This window comes from Nomascus leucogenys, chromosome 23 (assembly GCF_006542625.1).
Source record: "Nomascus leucogenys isolate Asia chromosome 23, Asia_NLE_v1, whole genome shotgun sequence".
Lineage (NCBI taxonomy): Eukaryota > Metazoa > Chordata > Mammalia > Primates > Hylobatidae > Nomascus > Nomascus leucogenys.
The window spans coordinates 18,001,998-18,021,064 of NC_044403.1; the positions used below are offsets into that span (position 1 = coordinate 18,001,998).

At 38.8% G+C, this 19,067-nt stretch overlaps 1 long non-coding RNA gene across 1 annotated transcript; it reads left to right on the forward strand.

Moving 5' to 3' along the window:
- Positions 1–2,440: 2,440 nt before the first annotated feature.
- LOC115832925 lies at positions 2,441–18,730 on the forward strand. The gene is made up of 5 exons (XR_004028337.1): positions 2,441–3,022; positions 8,040–8,132; positions 12,808–12,959; positions 13,703–13,866; positions 18,509–18,730. It is a non-coding gene; the product is annotated as an uncharacterized LOC115832925 (long non-coding RNA).
- The last annotated feature ends 337 nt before the right edge of the window (positions 18,731–19,067 follow it).

The following is a 19,067-nucleotide window of genomic DNA, read 5'->3' on the forward strand; positions in this document are numbered from 1 at the left end:
AGAAATCACCTAAAGTAAAAGAGATATGTGGAGAAAAGACCCAGAGAAAAAGCTCCAGGAACCCTGGTTTTTGAGGGTTGTATAGAGAAGATGAAGTCAGCAAAGTTGGCATAAAAGAAACTGTGAAGTAAGCAGAATGAGCAGAGTTTGTGGTACCTAAGAATCCAAGGGAATAAAGTATTTCTTTTTTCTTTTTTTTCCCCTCAGAGATTCTTGTTATGAGGAAGAGAGTATTTTAAGGATGAGGCATCTGTCAGAGCTGAGCATATTTTATTTTTATAAGAAGTGATAATTGAAAATTGGGATGTTGTATAGATAATACTGTATGTTAGTAGAATGAAGGTAAAATCAAATTGATTTTACGTGTGAGGGATATTTTAAAAAGTATATATACCTGCCATTTCAAAGTCTACAAGTATAGTTGAGAAATACATTTTATGCATCATGGCACAGCAGTGATATGGAGGAGAATATAATTAGACTTAGGAATATATTATAGTTCAAAGACAATTAAGAACTATCTAAGTAAGACGGTTGGAGGCGGGGCTCAAGATGTAGGAGTCAGCATGACAGAGAAGAGGATAGGAACAGAAGGATGGATGTGTGCAAGAAATCCATGTAGATAGATAGCAATGAAGCCATAGGTGCTATAGTTACCACCAAGGATCAATATAGTAGCACAAAGGATAAAGATTTGCAGGGAATTGAAAAGCCTGTGGAAGATTACCTGATGAAAGATCTTTGAAGACATGGTAGATTTCTGTTCGAGTAGCTCAAAAGAGTAAGGAAAACCTTGAAAGAATTGAAACCTGAAATATTACAGAGATAATCAATGATATCCAAAAGTAGTCTGAGTTAGTGAGAAATGCATTTTTCTAGAAACAGTTAATTTTAGCATTTCAATATCAAATATGTTTATCTGACATTACTAGAATTTTGTAGTTCTATAGCTAGTGAACCATCAAGCTTGAGTAGTACCAGGCCAAAGAGTTGTTCTTTTTTATGTAGCATAGCTTTATATGATCCAAACTTTCCACATAATAATTCAACCCCTTATTTTAATTGTGCACATATAAGTTTTACAACCTTTCTATCTAGCCTTACTCCTATTTTTCCATTCACTTTAACTGTGAAAAAAATCAGAGAATATTAATTTTTCTAAGTCTTAAATTTTACCATGTGTTCAATTCTATTTCTAGACGTCAGAACTAATCTTATTGGCCTTAAGTTTAGCTCAGAACTGGGCTCTGATCCCATGACTTGTCTGGCCAAAGAAACTCCAAATCTTTGGCTAACTTTCAAAAGATCAACAGATGTTCCTGCTAACATAGTTTGTTAGTCTCCTGAGTCTAAAGGCATCCAATGGAGGCAGAATTAACAACATACTAGATTTCTAAACCAAAGCCTGATGCCAAATAGAAAATAAACAACTCCTAAGAATGTGAAGAAACAAAAGTTGCTAGAGTAAAGGCTTATCCATACAATATTTTCCTTCCAGTTAAATTCTAACATCTGAGATACCCTATCATAGCTCCAGCAACCAAAGTGTCAGTTCTCATCTGACATTGGCTTTTAGAATACTCACATCAATATACCCGAAAGCCATAATTGCTTGAATGATTCAGATGATAGCCTAATTATTGTATTGATTAAGCCATTTTGTTTTGATTGAAGTCATACATTTTTAGAGAGCATAAATTTTCTTTTGAAACAAGGGTGTAAGAGAAACCTTAGATTATTTGCTGCCTACCAAAAAAAAACCTTCAGTGTTTGCAAAACTTATTGTACTATGCTACAGTGGGTAGTCAGCTAAATTGTAGGTTTTGTTGTTGTTTTACATGTTTATGTTATTTATGAAATTCATATATTATCAGAATATATTTTTAGTATTAAAAGCAATTATGTGGCACAAAGGTTTTAAGAACTAGCTGAAGGGTGCTGAAGAACAACATAAATGGGACCACATCTTTCTGAGTAGGTGGAAAATGAAAAATATATTTTGTTACCTAGGGTTTTCCATTGCCTCAAATGTCACTCTTATCTGTGACTCCAACTCTATTTTTCATAACTCTGGGATATTTACTGCAAGTTAAATATAACCGCCCACTAGAATTTCTTATAGTTATTTTTACCTTTCCATCTAAAATAATCTTCTAAAATATAAGTACAGGCCAGGCATGGTGGCTCACGCCTGTAATCCCAGCACTTTGGGAGGCCGAGGTGGGCGGATCACGAGGTCAGGAGTTCGAGACCGGCCTGGCCAACATAGTGAAACTCCCTCTCTACTAAAAATACACAAATTAGCCGGGCATGGTGGTGTGCGCCTGTAGTCCCAGCTACTCAGGAGGCTAAGGCAAGGAAATCACTTGAACCTGGGAGGTGGAGGTTGCATGAGCCGAGATTGTGCCACTGCACTCCAGCCTGGGCAACAGAGCAAGACTGCATCTCAAAAAATAAAATAAAATAAGTGCAGAACATCCTCACTTAAAGGTATAAACTATGTTACATAATTTTATATTTATGATTAAATTTAATAATTTTAAATTGCTTTAATGATTTAAACTTTATATTGAACATTAATTCTAATTGCACAAGATGGCATATGGAATATAGATCACTTCTCTTCAAATAACTAACGTTAATCTGGGTGCTCTCAGAAGCAGATGTCAAGACAGCATTAAATGGTTAAGTATTTTAATGCTGGTGTAAAGTGAAATGGCTGTGTTAATAAAAAACAGGGAGGGAGCTAGAGAAGGCTGGGAGACAGATTAGACCAGGATGCAACTCTGATCATAGGCGAAGGACAGAAGAAAAGATTGGATAGTGGAAGATTGAGTGGCAGCTGTCTACACTGCAGCACAGTCAACAGGAGGTTCAGCAAAGCCATTGTTGAGTTCTGGAGCTAAAGTTGGCTAACAAAGGAATTCTTTGTCTTCTTAGGAACTGTTCTGCCTTCCCATTTCCACAAAAACTAGTCATCAGCAAGAAGCTGCCTGTGGGGTGCACGTTCTCAGGTCAAATGGTAAGGTGGGTTTGAAGTTCAATCCCTGGGCCTTCAGTTAACATACTTTCCCAGTGTTATGGATGTTTTGGGCATAGTCTCATGGCTTCCACAGCCACCAAGTCAGCATCTCCAAACTTGGCCTCCCTTCTGATTTCTGCTTCTAAGCTGGTTCAACCACCTACTGGAGAGCTCAATCTGGATGATCTTTTGACCCCTCAAATTCAGTAATTCTGTGCATTCCAGAATGAGCATGGTAGTTCAGTCCTAACTGATACCACTGTTATCTCAAATACCAAGGGAAATTTTTACCTCTTCTCTCCATATTTTTTCCCAGATCCAAATAACTAGTGGATTCTTTTGATTCAATCTCTACCCCATCTTTTCCTTCTGCCCCTTCTATGGGTTTTCAATGCACCTGCTCTAGTTTAGGCTCTCACTACCTTTATGGCACATTATCTGCACTATTGGCCTCTCTACAGATGTCCCCACCTGCCAGCTCTCTCCTCTCTAATTCACTTAAAGTACTGTTGCCAGATTAATCCTTTTTGAAGGGCAGTGTGATTGTATTATTTCTGTTCTACAAAAAATCAAATAAACCTTTGATTGCTCCCAATTTCTTACAAAATACACTTCTGTATCCATAGCTTGTCATTCAAGGGCCTCCATGACCTGGCTCCAGTCGAGCTTTTTAATTTTGCCTCCTAAAATTCCTTTTACACACACTGATTTTAGTCTTCTGAGTTACAGCAGGAACACAATTATGCTCTGAACTTCCCTACCTTTGAGAGATTTCCTCAGAGACCTGCTTTTATTTTCTCAGTCAGTCCTATCTCTATTACTTCCAGACCATCAACCACAGTCCAGCTCAAATGTTACTTTGCGATCTTTCACCAAATCACCTAACCAGAAATACTCTATTAGCTGACATTTGCTGGTATATAAGTTATACCTCCAGTTTATAATGAAATTCGTGTATGAGAGTGGGGAAGAGTGCATATTATCAAACATATATTGAAATTGGTAGTGTGAGAGAAAATGTAGTATATGGCCCATGTAAATACTGAATACTGTAATGTAGCAGGAAGGCATATGTTCTGAATATGCAAAACTTTTAACCTTTAACCCTGAAAAATGGAAATTACAAATTTCAAAAGAAATGTTTTGTTGTCACTGAACACTGATATATAGCAGGAAGCTACCCAGCAAATTCACCAGTAATTGGAGATCATATAATACAGTAAAGCAAATGCCACTACAGTATTTCAGTGAGTAGTTTAAATACCAAGCCACAATATGAACTAAATGTGGCTGAATTATTGTACAGATAGCCAAAGTACATACAGAAAAAAAATATTTCATTAAGAACCAGAAGTATAAAGCAAAGGCAAACAAATTTTAATATCATATTTATGCATGAAGCAAGTATTTGTTGAATATTAGTACCTGGCACAAAACCATAAAGATGTAAATAAATACATTAGCTTGTGTATGATGTTACAGCAATGCCTTTGTTGCATTTAGCTATGTTTATCAGTCATAAATTTAAATATGGAATGTTTGAGGAATAACTTCAACACCACATTGGATCAGCTTTGTGGTCTGTAGGGTTTTTTTTTATTTTATTTGTTTGTTTGTTTGTTTGTTTGAGACGGAGTCTCACTCTGTCACCCAGGCTGGAGTACAGTGGTGCGATCTTGGCTCACTGCAACCTCCAGCTGCCAGGTTCAAGCGATTCTCCTACCTCAGCCTCCCGAATAGCTGGGACTACAGGCACCCGCCACTGCGCCTGGCTAATTTTTTGTATTTTTAGTAGGGATGGGGTTTCACCATGTTGGCCAGGCTGGTCTCAAACTCCTAACCTCAGGTGATCCACCCGCTTGCCTTCCAAAGTGCTGGGATTACAGGAGTGAGCCACCGTGCCAGGCCTAAAAGTTTTTTTTTTTTTTTTTAGTACAACACATTCTTGCTTGACTGAATATTGAACTGTTCCTTCATTCAAAAGCAAACATACTTGCTAAAAAATTTAAATCTCAGTTATGATAAGCTCACAACCAACATTAAACAGCTCACTGTCTTAAAAAAATTATCTTGTAAAGGATACATTTATCTCCATGGGGCCATAAGTAAAGTTTTTTCATGAGTAAAAATTCTGATACATCCTATCCTACCCTGCCTCTTACTATCACAAACTTGAAAAAATACCTTTTTTCATTATTCAAATGTGTTTCTAATGAAAAAGAAACATTTCCTTTACAAGGCAGTTTTCTGTAATGCCCAAAAGTCGGTCGTAACCCTGCTGAAATCAGCCTGTAGTACACTGAATCTTTCTTCACTATCAAAGAGTAAGTTTATATGCATCTGTTTCATTCATAATACTTGGGATCTTGAATGGTCAAGATCGCTTATAAATTTTAAAAGCCAAGGAACTAAAATGGTGTCTGTGAGTGGGACTATTTATTTTTACAATGATATGAAACCATCTCTGGCATCGTACAAACGATGAGTTATGCATCTCAACTAGTAGTAGCAGTTTGATGCATAACTTTGTTTTTTGTTTTGTTTTTTAACAGACAGGGTCTCACTTTGTCACCCAGGCAGGAATGCAGTAGTACCTTCTTAGCTCACTGTAGCCTCAAATTCCTGGGCTCAAGCAATCCTCCCACCTCAGTCTCCTGAGTAGTTGGGACTACAGGCCTGAACCACCACACTTAGCTAAGTAAAAAAAAATTTTTTTTGTAGATGTGGAGTCTTGCTTTGTTGCCCAGGCTAGTCTTGAACTCCTGGCCTCAAGACATCCTCCCACCTTGGCCTCCCAAAGTGCTGGTATTACAGTTGTAGGCCACTGTGCCCAGCTCAAAACTTCTCTTTAAGCAGGAAGTGAGAAGCTTTAAGCTACAGGAGAATTTCTAAATTTCAGACAGCACACGCTTAGATTGGAATGTATCCCAAAACCTTGCAACCAATGCTCGAATTATCTATGATACATAGGCCAGAATTTAAACATTTGAATTCTCAACACAGAGATCATCTTCTATACATGACAAACAGATTTACAGCTGCCAAGTCTATGAGTCAGTCATGAGACAATCTGTTGAACCCTTTCCCATGATCTCAGTATCCTTGGCCTTTAGTGAGTAAAAGACTGAGAAGTTGGAGAAATAGCAATATTGTCAACTAATTTAAAAGATTAAATATTACATTTCTGCCTTTTAAGAACCAGGATAAAAACTTGAACTTTTTTTATTCCAATTCTAAGCATGCAGATAAAGTTTAGTGACTTATTTTCTTTGTTTTGATCCCTGGATTATCACAGATGTCCAAGGGATGGTTTGACAGTGCTGTATTTCAATAGATTACTGCATAGTATTTTTTGTTTAACTTGTTCTGGATGGTGCACACTTTTTCTTGCAAATGTTATCAGATCACTTTGACAATGATGGAAGAAGAAATTCTGTATTTCAGAAGTCCTGTGGGAAAAAAAGTCCTACAAATAGTTAGTATCTTCTATATTCCAGGCATTGTACTGAATATTTTCATGATTTAATTGAAATGGATTCAACTTACATCACAAATGAGAAGTATATATGTTTTCTATTGCTGTTTAACAAATTAAGCAAATTATTGTGAATTTAGCAACTTAGAGAACACCATCCACTTATTAGTGCACTATTCTATAGGTCAAAAGTCCGGGCACAGTGTGACTGGACTCTCTGTTCAGGGTCTCACATAGCCAAAATCAAGGTATCTCATGGACCTAAGAGTCCTTTTCCAAGCAAAATCTACTTCCTATGGTTATAGAGATGAGGCCTGAGTTTCTTTGCTGGCTGTTAGCAAGGGGGAGTTCTCAGCTCACAAAGGCTTTCTGCATTCTTTGCCACAAGACCCCCTCGATCTTAAAGCGAGCGATGGAGAATCTCCTATGTATTGAATACTCCTCACACATCGAATCTCTCCAGGAAGGTCCCAGTCCCTTTCAAAGGCTCGCCTGATTAGATTAGGCCAGCATAGGCCAGTCTCTCTATCTTAAGGTCAACTCATTTGAGAATTTAATTGCATCTACGAAGTTCTTTCATGGTAGCACCTAAATTGGTGTTTGATGGAATAACTGGGAGAAGAGGTGTGTTTGCTGGGATGGGGAATCTTGGGAACTATCTTAGAATTTTGCCTATCACAGTCTAACAAGTCTGCAATCAAAGTGTTGGTGAGGCTGTGTTCTCATATGGAGACTTCACTGGAGGAGAATCTGCTTCCAAGCTCATTCAGGTCATTTTCTTGTGTTACGTGACTGAGGACCTTGGCTTTCTCTTGGCTGTTGGCTAGAAGCCACTTTCCAGTCCTAGAGGTTGCCCGCTGCTCACTCTCTCCCATGTAACACACTCCATAGGCAGTTCACAACATAGTGGTTTGCTCCATTTTTTTTTAAGAGAAGGCATCTCAATACATTTTCTAGGCTGGTTTCCAACTTCTGGGCTCAGGCAATTCTCTTGCCTTGGCCTCCTGAGTAGCTGGGATTATGGGACTATAGGCACATGCTACTGTGCCTGGTTAGTTGTTTGCTTCTTGAAGGCCAGCAAGAGAGGCTCTTTCTCCAGTCTGCTAAGACTGGATCTTATATGATGTAATCTAATCACAACAGTGACATCCTCTCACCTTTGTGGTACTCTGTTGGCTTGGAGCAAATTATAATATTCCACATTCAAGGGACAGATATCATACCAGAGTGTGACTCACCAAGGGTCAACTTATGATGTGTCTGCTACAAAAAGTCTATGCTTAGAACAACTTGGGAAGAAGTTTATATCAAAGTGATTTTCCGGATTTTTTTTTTTTTTTTAGAGTTCAGTGAAGAGGGCATTTGCCTGGCGGGCAGTGTTAGGTATACTGAGTATGCAATAGTTGCCACCAAGATGTTAACCCAAATGGTTGAAAGGGTATCCCATCTTCAAATGCCAGATCTGATATCATACTGCTTGAGGTTGAATTCCAACTCTGTTATGGATTATTGACAATGCAATATTACTTCTCTGTGCCTCAGTTTCCTCTTCTATAAAATGAAGATAATAGTACCCCACTGAAGGGTCAACATGAGGATTAAGGAGACATCATTTGAAATGGAGCCTGATATACAGTAAGTTCTCACAAAGCATTAGACGTTATTTTTATTATTTCTCATTTCCCTGTTGATGATCTGTATTGCATTTGTCATTCATGAATTTATCTAAATCTATTCTTAAACTTGTGTATTTATTTTTCTTTTTTATATATAACAGCTTTATTAAGAAATAATTGATATATTAAAAATCTTGCACATGATTAATGTACTCTACTTGATGAGTTTGGACATACGCATATACTCTTGATACCATCACCACAATAAAAGTAAAAAACCATACCAATGACCTCCAAAAGTTTCTTTGCATCTGTGTGTGTGTGTGTGTGCATGTGTGTGTGTGTGTGTGCATGTGTGTGTGTGTGTGTGTTAAAACATTTAACATGGGATCGACCCCTTAACAAATTTTTAAGTGCACAACACCATGTCATCAGCATCAGGCACTTTGTTGTGCAGGAGATCTCTAGAATGTATTCATCTTCCACAGCTGAAACTTTATACCCACTGAGCAACAACTCCCCATTTCCATCTCCCCACAGCCCCTGGCAGCCACCATTCTATTCTCTGTTTCTATGAGTTTGATTACTTTAGACACCTCATCTAAGAGATACCATGTAGTATTTGGCCTTCTGTGAGTGGCTTATTTCATCCGGCACAATGTCCCTTTGGCTCATCCATGTTGTGTCTTTTTCTTGATGTGAGGATTTTAGTGTAATCCTCTCCAGCCTTTTCAACTTTAGGAGCTCTTCCTTACTTCTATTCATGGATTTGGTGAAGTAGTCCATATTTATTCCATTTCTCAAACATTTTTAAATTCCAGACTATCAATAATTCTGTTGAAGGAAGTGTAATTTAGTATAAATTTCCTTTAATGTATTTTAATTATATGTGTCTTATTCTTTAACTGAAGTAGAGTTAAGGGGTAATGAAATCTTGTGAATATTGGATACTATGTATTTTATATAATATTATATAATATATATGGTTATATGTCATATATTAATGTAATATATACATATATGTGTATACATGTATGTGTATATATTATACATATATACACATTATATATGTGTGTATGTATTATGTGTATATATTATATTAATGTAATATAATACATACATATAAGTATATATGTATGTGTGTATATTGATATCTATATATAGTTTGTAATGGTGAGAGAAGAGCAACATCTTGGGAACTTACACAACCTGTAGGTTGGAGGGAAGCTGACTTAAATTTACTGAATTGAGTAGCACCAATTTTGTGCTCAGCTCTACACCAAGCTCTATACAGATACAAAAAGAGGATAAGCTTCATTTCCTATGCTGGGGCTTACAGTGTTGCTAGGGAAACAAGCCTCATACATATTAACAGACACAATCTAAGATGGCATAGGATTGCATCAAAATTAGTTAAATGACTATAAGGATATAAGTGACATGGGAACTCCAGAGAGGGAGGACAGGTTGGGGAAAGCTTGCTAGAGAGGCTTCAAGTAAGTTTGGATTAGGTAGGATTCAGAGATGTAGGAAAAAATGAAAGAGGCTGGGTGTGGTGCACATGCCTATAATCCCAGCACTTTGGTAGGTTGAGGCAGGAGGATCACTTGAGTCCAGGAGTTTGAGACCAGCCTGGGAAATATGGCAAAACCCTGTCTTTACAAAAAATACAAAAATTAGCCAGGCATGATAGCGCACACCTGTAGTCCCAGCTACTGGGCAGGCTGAGGTGGGAGGATCACTTGAGCCCAGGAGGCGGAGGTTTCAGTGAGCCAAGATCACACCACTGCACTCCAGCATGGGTGACAGACTCTGTCAAAAAAAAAAAAGGAAAGGAAAAAGAAAGAAACATTCAAAGATGGGAAATATTTTTAACACAGATTTGTTTTTAGGACTATCCAACCTTTCACAAGACAGTGAGGAGGCAAATGAATGATTTGTGTTAGGGAGAGAGTTGTGAGGCATTTACTTGACTTAATCATTATTAGGTTACCACTGCTCTCATTTTGTCCAGTAGATTTTAGGATAATGGGGATTAAAATATCCACATGAAACAAGGAAAACAAAATGCCAACATCTGAAGTGTGATCAATGTCACAGTGCAAGGTGTTAACATAGGATCTAGTTTTCTAGTTTGTTTTAAACAACAACAACAAAAATCCTACCAAGAATTTTAAAAACTATTTTATCTTAAAATATTGCAGCTCACCTTACACGTAACTGCAAATGAGTATTAGAGACAACAAAAGAGGATATTAATTTCCCATCTAATTACAACATATCAAAAAGTATAAAATGCTTCATCTTATCTTGCAATTATGTATGCTGAAAAAGTACTTTTTGGTCTACACTTTCTTTTGAGTCCCACAATAAGTCTATGAGTAAAAAGCATGGTTTATACATAGCTACATTCTTCATATCTTCAAAATTGTAATAACATATCTTCAAAATTATATTTCACTATAGGTGATGGGACAATGTATCTTAACTGGCTATTTACAAATTGCATTACATCATACAAGGCAATATTATCAGTTGAGAACGCTAGTAATTGAATGTCATAATTCAATCATTTATGACCTTATCATTTCTCAGACTCTCTTACAAACCAATTTTCTACAATGAACTATTGGACTGAGTTGAAAGATAGAAATTCTCATAAGCTGAAATCTACTTCTCTCAGCTATAAATTCTTTGGCTAGTAAATACAAGCTCATCTTATGTATGTACAGTAAGGCACTACAGTTCTATTCAACTATTTTAGTACATCTTGAATGTGCTTTCTTTCTAACTGAAAAAAGAATTGTGCTCATAAATTCTCCCTGAACTCAAAGCCATAGTGAACACTGCCTACAGAGAATCTATTCTGTAGATACCCTGGGCTCAGTATTGATTGTGACATTAAATAAATGGGTTTGATCTTCTCTTTTAAACACTCAAGGCTACAAGTAATGCAATCTCAAAGTAACAGAGGAAAAATAGACATAGGGATAGGAGATCTAGGCTTATATCTCATTGCACCAGAAAATAGCCCATTTGAAACCTCTATCTGTTCTCATGTCAGCTAGGAGAGTGGGATGGGGCCTCTCATATTCACTTTAAATATGGCTAGATGTCTTAAACCCGAGGGCTTCCTGATTTTTTTCGTGAAGTTTGCACAATACTCAAGGGCACTTGACTAGTGGCAAGTAGGTTTAAATTCAGCTCACACTTGTCTTGCCAATCTATATGCCTGCTTGAGCCCGTATCTGTTTGAATAAAGGAGTATCTTTTTTCTCATTCACATAAAGGCTCTTTATGGATTGGTTCTGTCCCTACTAAAGAACAACCCGCTGGCTCCCAAAGCAAATGCATTAGCTCTTCCTGGAGGATCTTGAACAACTGTGATACATGTCTTCACTCTGCCTACTCTAGCTAAAACTGTCTTTCTCTGTGTGAAGAAGAAATTTCTCAATTCATGTGGAAGCCAATTCTCAACTCCCTTTAACAGGGAAGAAAAGAGAAAGCATCCCAGCTTCATTAAAAGGCTATTGTTTATGTTAATTCTCTCTTTCTGTCATAAAACTAAAAAAAAAAAATTTAGCTCCAAGACAAAACATGATGTCATTCGTCCCTTACGTGAATTCTCATCACCTGCTAAATGGGTTCTACTGACTCCCAGACACACTTTGTTAACTCCATAGTTGACAGTTTTATTCAGTCGCAGGAAATTCTCCTTTACTTTCTCTGTGTTTCAAAATCTGTCTACTCGTACCACCACCATTTTTCAAAGCTCAGGGCAAATTCTACCTTATCCAAGAACCATTTCATTTTTGCTTCTTCAATTCTTTAATGTTCCTTTGCCCTCTCTGCTCATCTCCATAACACACACCCAGGCTGTAGCAAAAGACCATACATCACACATCTCAGAGCACAACATCATGTATGTAGTTGGGGTGACAGGAGCAGCCTCATTAGGAAGACAGATTGGGAGAAGAGGCAAAGTTGGCAGCAGCAACAGCTTCAGGGCAATGCCATGGCAGTGAGGAGATGAGGCATTTGTAGTAAGGAACAGCTTTGCTTCAGTCCATAGGCTCGCAGCAGAGACTGCTACAGTGTCCATGAACAAACATGGGGAGTTCCTAAATCCCTGTGATATGCCTGGGAGGAGAAAAGAACTCAGGGTGGCTAGGAGGATAGCTTTCATCTGGTGGGTACTCATCTGGAAACTCTGTAGAGCATCTACTGTCCTGCTGCTCTGTTTCCCATAACCCCAGGCTCAGGCTGATGAACGGGGAGTCATGGTATAGATCACCAACATGCCCACATTGCCTTTGTGCAATTCTGGTCACCCTCTCAAGCTCTTTCCTGCTTTATTTTACTGTGCATTTATTTTCTTCTCCCATTTCCATTCCTTTTTCTGGCACAATATTATTCCTTTCCCATAATAACAGGTTTAGTCCTTGAATGTGAGGATGATGTGGGTAAAGCTTGAGGGAGCCAAAAAAGCCCAAGCACACCAAACTACTCTATCCACCTTTAGGGGCATATGCCCTGAGGTTTTCTCTGCTGTCTTTGCTTAGTTCCTCTGCTTTAATTTTGTTTTCTTCCAATGTTACTTGCATGACTGCTGGCAGCATATTTAAATCAAATGCTAACTGTTTCTTAAAGTATTTCCTGAAGTATGATTTTTTATTTCTTTTTAACATGCACAGACTTAGAAGCAACTTGAGGCAGGATGGGAGCATAAAAGACAGCCAGAATGCCAAAGTCTCCGAGCAGTGAGTAGGAGTCTAAGAAGTTGGAAAGATTCATGGACCTCTTCCAGTATGTGAAAGCCACAACTGTGGAGCAAATGGGAAAGCAGGTCAGGATCCAAGAATTGTGACCACAATTTTGGATATAATTAGGGCACTGAGGCCAGTTGGGAAGAACCCAAGGATGATCCGGGCATAAATAAGGAGCAACGCATGCATGCTGGAGAATTTTGAATGTTGAAGTTCGTGTCTAGCTCTAGATGAAACTTTCCTGCTAAAAGAGTTAGTGCCTGTGAGAAAGTCCCAGACATTGCAGTCCTCAGTTTGTACTTCTTTCATAATACTTATGTTGGGCTTTGAAAGTGCTCATTTCTCTTGCTAGTTTGTAAACTTCTGGAGGGCAAAGACTGTGATTCACCCTTGTTCATGTCACCTGCGTTGCCTAGTGCAGTGCATTTACACTTTGAAATTATGGACTTGCACAGTGGTAGAGTTTGGATATATGTCCCCTACAGATCTTATGGAGGTGGGGCCTTGTGGGAGGTGATTGGATCATGGGGATTGAATTTTCATAAATGATTTAGTACCATCCCCTTGCTACTTTCCTCTCAATAGTGAGCAAGTTCTTGCAAAATCTGGTCATTTAAAAGTGTGTGGCACCTCCCTTAACCCAGCTCCTGCCCTGGCCATGTGATGTGCCTGCTCCCTCTTCTGTCATGATTGTAAGTTTCCTGAGGCCTCCCCAGAAGCTCAGCAGATGCCAGCATCATGCTTCCTACACATTCTGCACAACCATGAGCCAATTGAACCTCTTTTCTTTATAAATTACCCAGTCTCAGTTATTTCTTTACAGCAATGTGGGAACGGATTAATACACAGAGCATCTAGAGAGAAATATCCAGCAATCAGTTGGAGCTGAAAGGCCCAAGAAGGAGAGGGAATAGAAGGATGACGTACCTATTTGGATGGAATTCACATATAGGAGGAATCCAAAAAAGTGTCTGTAGAGATAAAAAGGTAATACGTTGAGGGTTGAATATAGGGGTATATAAATTTATTTATTCAACCAACATTTATTAATAATTAGAATGTTCCAAGCACTGAGCTAGGCACAATTATGCAAATATACTTGAAGAGTAAGCAATAGTCTCTACCATCGAGGATCTTCAGTCTTCCAATTGTGGTGACAGTGTAGAAAGAATCCTCAAGGCCTGGCACAGTGGTTCATGGCTGTAATCCCAGCACTTTGGGAGGCCGAGGCTGGTAGATCACAAGGTCAGGAGTTCACAACCAGCCTGGCCAATATGGTGAAACCCTGTCTCTACTAAAAAATGCAAAAAAAAAAAATTAGCTGGGCGTGGTGGCAGGCACCCGTAGTCACAGCTACTCAAGAGGCTGAGGCAGGAGAATCACTTGAACCCAAGGGGCAGAGGTTGCAGTGAGCCAGTATCGCACCACTGCACTCCAGCCTAGGTGACAGTGAGACTCTGTCTCAAAAAAAAAAAAAAAAAATACTCAAGAAAGTGGGTAGAATACTCAAGAAAGTGGGTATGACTAGCAATGATATACAATACTTAAAAAAATGAAAACAAGGCCGGGCGCGGTGGCTCACGCTTGTAATCCCAGCACTTTGGGAGGCCGAGGCGGGCGGATCACAAGGTCAGGAGATCGAGACCACGGTGAAACCCCGTCTCTACTAAAAATACAAAAAAAACTAGCCAGGCGTGGTGGCGGGTGCCTGTAGTCCCAGCTACTCGGAGAGGCTGAGGCAGGAGAATGGCGTGAACCCGAGAGGCGGAGTTTGCAGTGAGCCGCGATTGTGCCACTGCACTCCAGCCTGGGCGACAGAGCGAGACTCCGTCTCAAAAAAAGAAAAAAAAAAAAGAAAACAAAAGAAAGACAACTTTATTTGCCTGTCATAGGATCACTGTTCACCTTTAAAAATTCTGTTTCAGAGCTTCAGTGAGGCAAATCCGCATAATGTTTGTCATCCTGGCTATGTGATGACATAGGAAATATATGTACATTTTAGGAAGTCTTGCATTGTTATTAGGTGAAACACCTACTAGGAAAACTTACAACTCTATGCTTCTTTTTCTTCCAATGGAACTATATTTTTAGCCCATTGTAATGATCTGAATAATGTTAATGATTTCTTTGACATTCATTTATAAAGATAAGATTTTAATGGCCAGTAAAACAGTGATCCCCAACCTTTTTGGCACCAGATACCGGTTTCATGGAAGACAGTTTTTCCATGGATGGAGTTGGGGGGATGGTTTTGGGATGAAACTGTTCCACCTCAGATCATCAAGCATTAGTTAGATTCCCATAAGGAGTGCACAACCTAGGTCCCTCGCAGTTCACAATAGAGCTTGTGCTCCTATGAGTATCTAATGCCATTGCTGATCTGACAGGAGGCAGAGCTCAGGTGGTAATGCCCTTTCACCTGCTGCTCACCTCCTGCTGCTCACCTCCTGCTGTGTGACCCGGTTACTAACAGACTACTGACAGGTAGTGGTCCGTGGCCTGGAATTTGGGGAACCCTGCAATATGTCCAAATCCCAAAACTCCAGAATTCTCTGTGAATAAGTTGTTTTGAGAGAGTGGTGGTAAAACAGTGTGAGGAGGTTATCTACAGGGTCTTATTTTATTCTCTCTTTTTAAAAAAATACTTTTCGGGCCGGGTGTGGTGGCTCATGCCTGTAATCCCAGCACTTTGGGAGGCCAAGGTGGGCAGATCACCAGGTCAGGAGATTGACACCATCCTGGCCAACATAGTGAAAATCTATCTCTACTAAAAATATAAAAATTAGCTGGGCGTGGTGGCGGGCACCTGTATTCCCAGCTACTCGGGAGGCTGAGGCAGGAGAATCGCTTGAACCTGGAAGGCAGAGGCTGCAGTGAGCTGAGATCGCACCACTGCACTCCAGCCTGGCAACAGAGTGAGATTCCATCTCAAAAAAAAAAAAAAAAAGTACTTTTCATCTACAATATAGTTTTAGACACCTAGAAGAGATTATTTAGGAAGATCCTTTCAAGGCAGTCGCCATTCTTAAAGATTTGAATTAAACATTGATGATCCGTTTTGCCTGAAGTTTTGTTTCAGTGTTACTTGTGGCCATGCTAGCAGCTTACAGTGTCGCATTACTTGTAATGAAAAGGAAGTTCTGCATTTCAGTAAAAACAAATTCCATGACCTCTCACCAGGAAAAAAAAAGGTTGCTGTTCCTGTAAATTACTAAGTATTTAGAAAGGTGTGGAACCCACATGCAAAAAGGATTGCAACATATTGAAAAAAATACAATGAGCCAGTTACAGAGACTTAACACTGACCATGTGTTGCCAAGAGATTTTATATCACTGTTCATGTGAAAGTGCATAGCACGCAGATGGGTACACAACACAAGTCCTGCAAATGTTAGTTCAAGTCTAAACTGTTTAATTCTTTATTGTGTAAGTGGAAAAACATTCTGTTGAAAGGTATAACTAATCAGAGGTTATTTTATTAATAAATCAGTTATAGACATAAGTGAGAGGATTACCCCTGAAATCTTAATGGAACTCAGAGGACCTTGAATCAATGCCTTCCTTAGACCAATGGGGGAAATTGAGTTGCTTATTTTTCCAAGGCTTCTCAATCTGGATTCTGGTCTGGGTACACTGAAAAATTAATAATGAAAGATTTTTTTTTAATTTCCTTATTATTGGCATTTATTATCTTCATAAAATGGCTATCTTTAGAATTAAACAAATGAATTAAAAACATTATGTGTAATGCAATTAAAATGCTGATGCTCTTTCCCAAATATTTTTTTGGTAACTGTTTAATATATGATTTGACAAATATTCAGAAATTATTAGAAACACTTCTTAATGGAAATCCCATTAATTTGATTTAATTAAATTTGAAAAGTGAACACCTAGCACAAACTTTTAACCACTAATAAATAGGATGCCACGTCATTTTACTTTTCTAGGTGCTGGGGATATAGCTGTCAGGAACTATAGACATTCTGGGATCTTACTCTACTTTCAAGCTAATAGGCTAGCCTGTTACTCTATCATGGACACTGGGAAAAGGTATGAGACTCTTGAATCGGAGATAAAGGACTCTATTACTTATGATGTAACAGGCCGCATGATCTTCACATTTTCTTGTATCAATTTTCCACGACCCCCAAATTTCATGGGGATGACACGGGGGCCTGTACAGATGCCTACACACTCATTAGAGAGGAGAACACTGTGCTTAGAAAACTTTCAGAGTGCAGGGTAACAAGTCTGTTCTTTGTCTAGGAGAAGATACTACCTTATCCCTCCAAGGTTGTCACTTGCTACAAACATAAATATACAAACATAACCCTGAAGAAAGGCCCAGGTGAAGACCAGTGAGAGCCTTGCATTCTTGGTATATCCAGCAAGACTGGACCGGGACTTTTAGGGCCTGTTAGCAGGTTGCCTTTCCCAACAAAGGCCATAGGTTCTTGCACTTAAAGAGCTTACATTTTGAAATTAGAAGGATTCTTGCTGATTAAGGGATTTCCTCCTGGGCTGTTTTAGACCTCCACAACTACATCAACGTGACCTTGAAGCTTGCATTGGCCTCTTCTCCAATTTTAGTTTTATACTCACTGTTTCTCCATCTTCCATCGTTATTTACATCTTCCTTGTTAAGTCTCATGCATTAGTCAGATTTTGCCTACATCCCAGGAGCTATATTGCTGTCACAAAGGCTGGACTGACTTTTTCAAGACATTCCCAGGCAACTTCCTTAAATCCTGACCATCCTTTCTGGATAGTCAGTTACTCTTGCCCAAAGCAATTGCATAAAGCAAGTGCCCCATGTAAACCTGAAGATTCAGGCCAGTCACAATTTTGCCCAGGCCATGATATAACCTGGGTCACCCTGAATTAGGCTTCAAGACTCTGGGCATCTGTGTTTGCTATGTCCAGCTAGATGTTACATGTGTGTGGCAGAAGAGGACTGTCTTCTTCATCTATTGTTTTGAAACAAAATGTGGAGTTTAATTGAAATCAGAACAGGGATACATTAAACAAACAAAAAGTAGTTTTCTGATTATCAATTTTTGGACCCAAAGCATCTTCAAAACATTGGGGATCCAGCTTATCCCTGAGAGACATCAACCATTACTAAAAGTTTTCACTATTCGAACTATTCATTCACATTTTGTTGCAGAAAACAGGACAAAGTTCCAGAGATATCCTTCCTTTCTTCTTTCTAAAATACACTCACAAACAGGGTCTTTTCATAGTTCAAAAGAAAAACAAATAGCTTTCTTTCTTGGCTAGTTGGCTTGTTACTCTCACCCTGGAATCTCATCTCTCAATAAGAGGGTATAGGGCACCAAATTCAAGGAGAAATTCCAAGGACATCACTTCACTTGTCTTTCTATGAAGGTAAGTATGCGTTAGTCTTTCTATGAGGGAGACAATCTCCTGGGATTATTACACCAGTCAATAGTCCCAGGAGGGTGGGGCAGGGGGTGGAAAGGAGGGTGAATGCAATAGTTAAGGGGTAAGGGAAAAGAATTTCTTTCTATCATCAGGTCTAGTTCTTTAAAGCATGATCGTGCATTGAAATTTTGCTATGAGTGGTGACCAATATTAGAAAGAAAAAGGTTTGTTTGTCTTACAGTTGCTTGACTCTGAAGATTCTGAACTGCCCCAACCTATGTCCATGAAGGATTGTAAAGAGCCCTCAATTCACCTGTGCTCTCCCAAGAGAGAGCTAGCATGTTATGGGGTGGTGGCAACCCACCATTTTTAGCACCAACTGCTGAAAGATAGAAAATAAAAGAATTGAGGATTCTTAGAAGACAGAAGACTTGAAGGTGACCATGTAAGGCTTATTCTATAGCCTCAGGTAAGATGATATAATATATAAATTTTTTTTAAATTTGCACTGTTCTCTTGATTCCAGCTGTGTTCATTCTGCAAAGCAGTGTATCTAAATGTTTTTCCAGATATATTGGACATGACAGCCAGTTTACCCAGTATGTCATAGTCCTAGTTATGATGAACATAGTTAAGAAGTAGAAGAGATGGAGAAAGATTGGAAGAAAATGGAAATGGGAGAGATTGTGGCTGTGCAGCAACAGTTAATTTATATGCATGGCTGTGTATGTGAATGAGAATGTACATGATTCATGGTTTAAAGATGGTAGTGTAATATATGTATCTGTATGTATGTATGA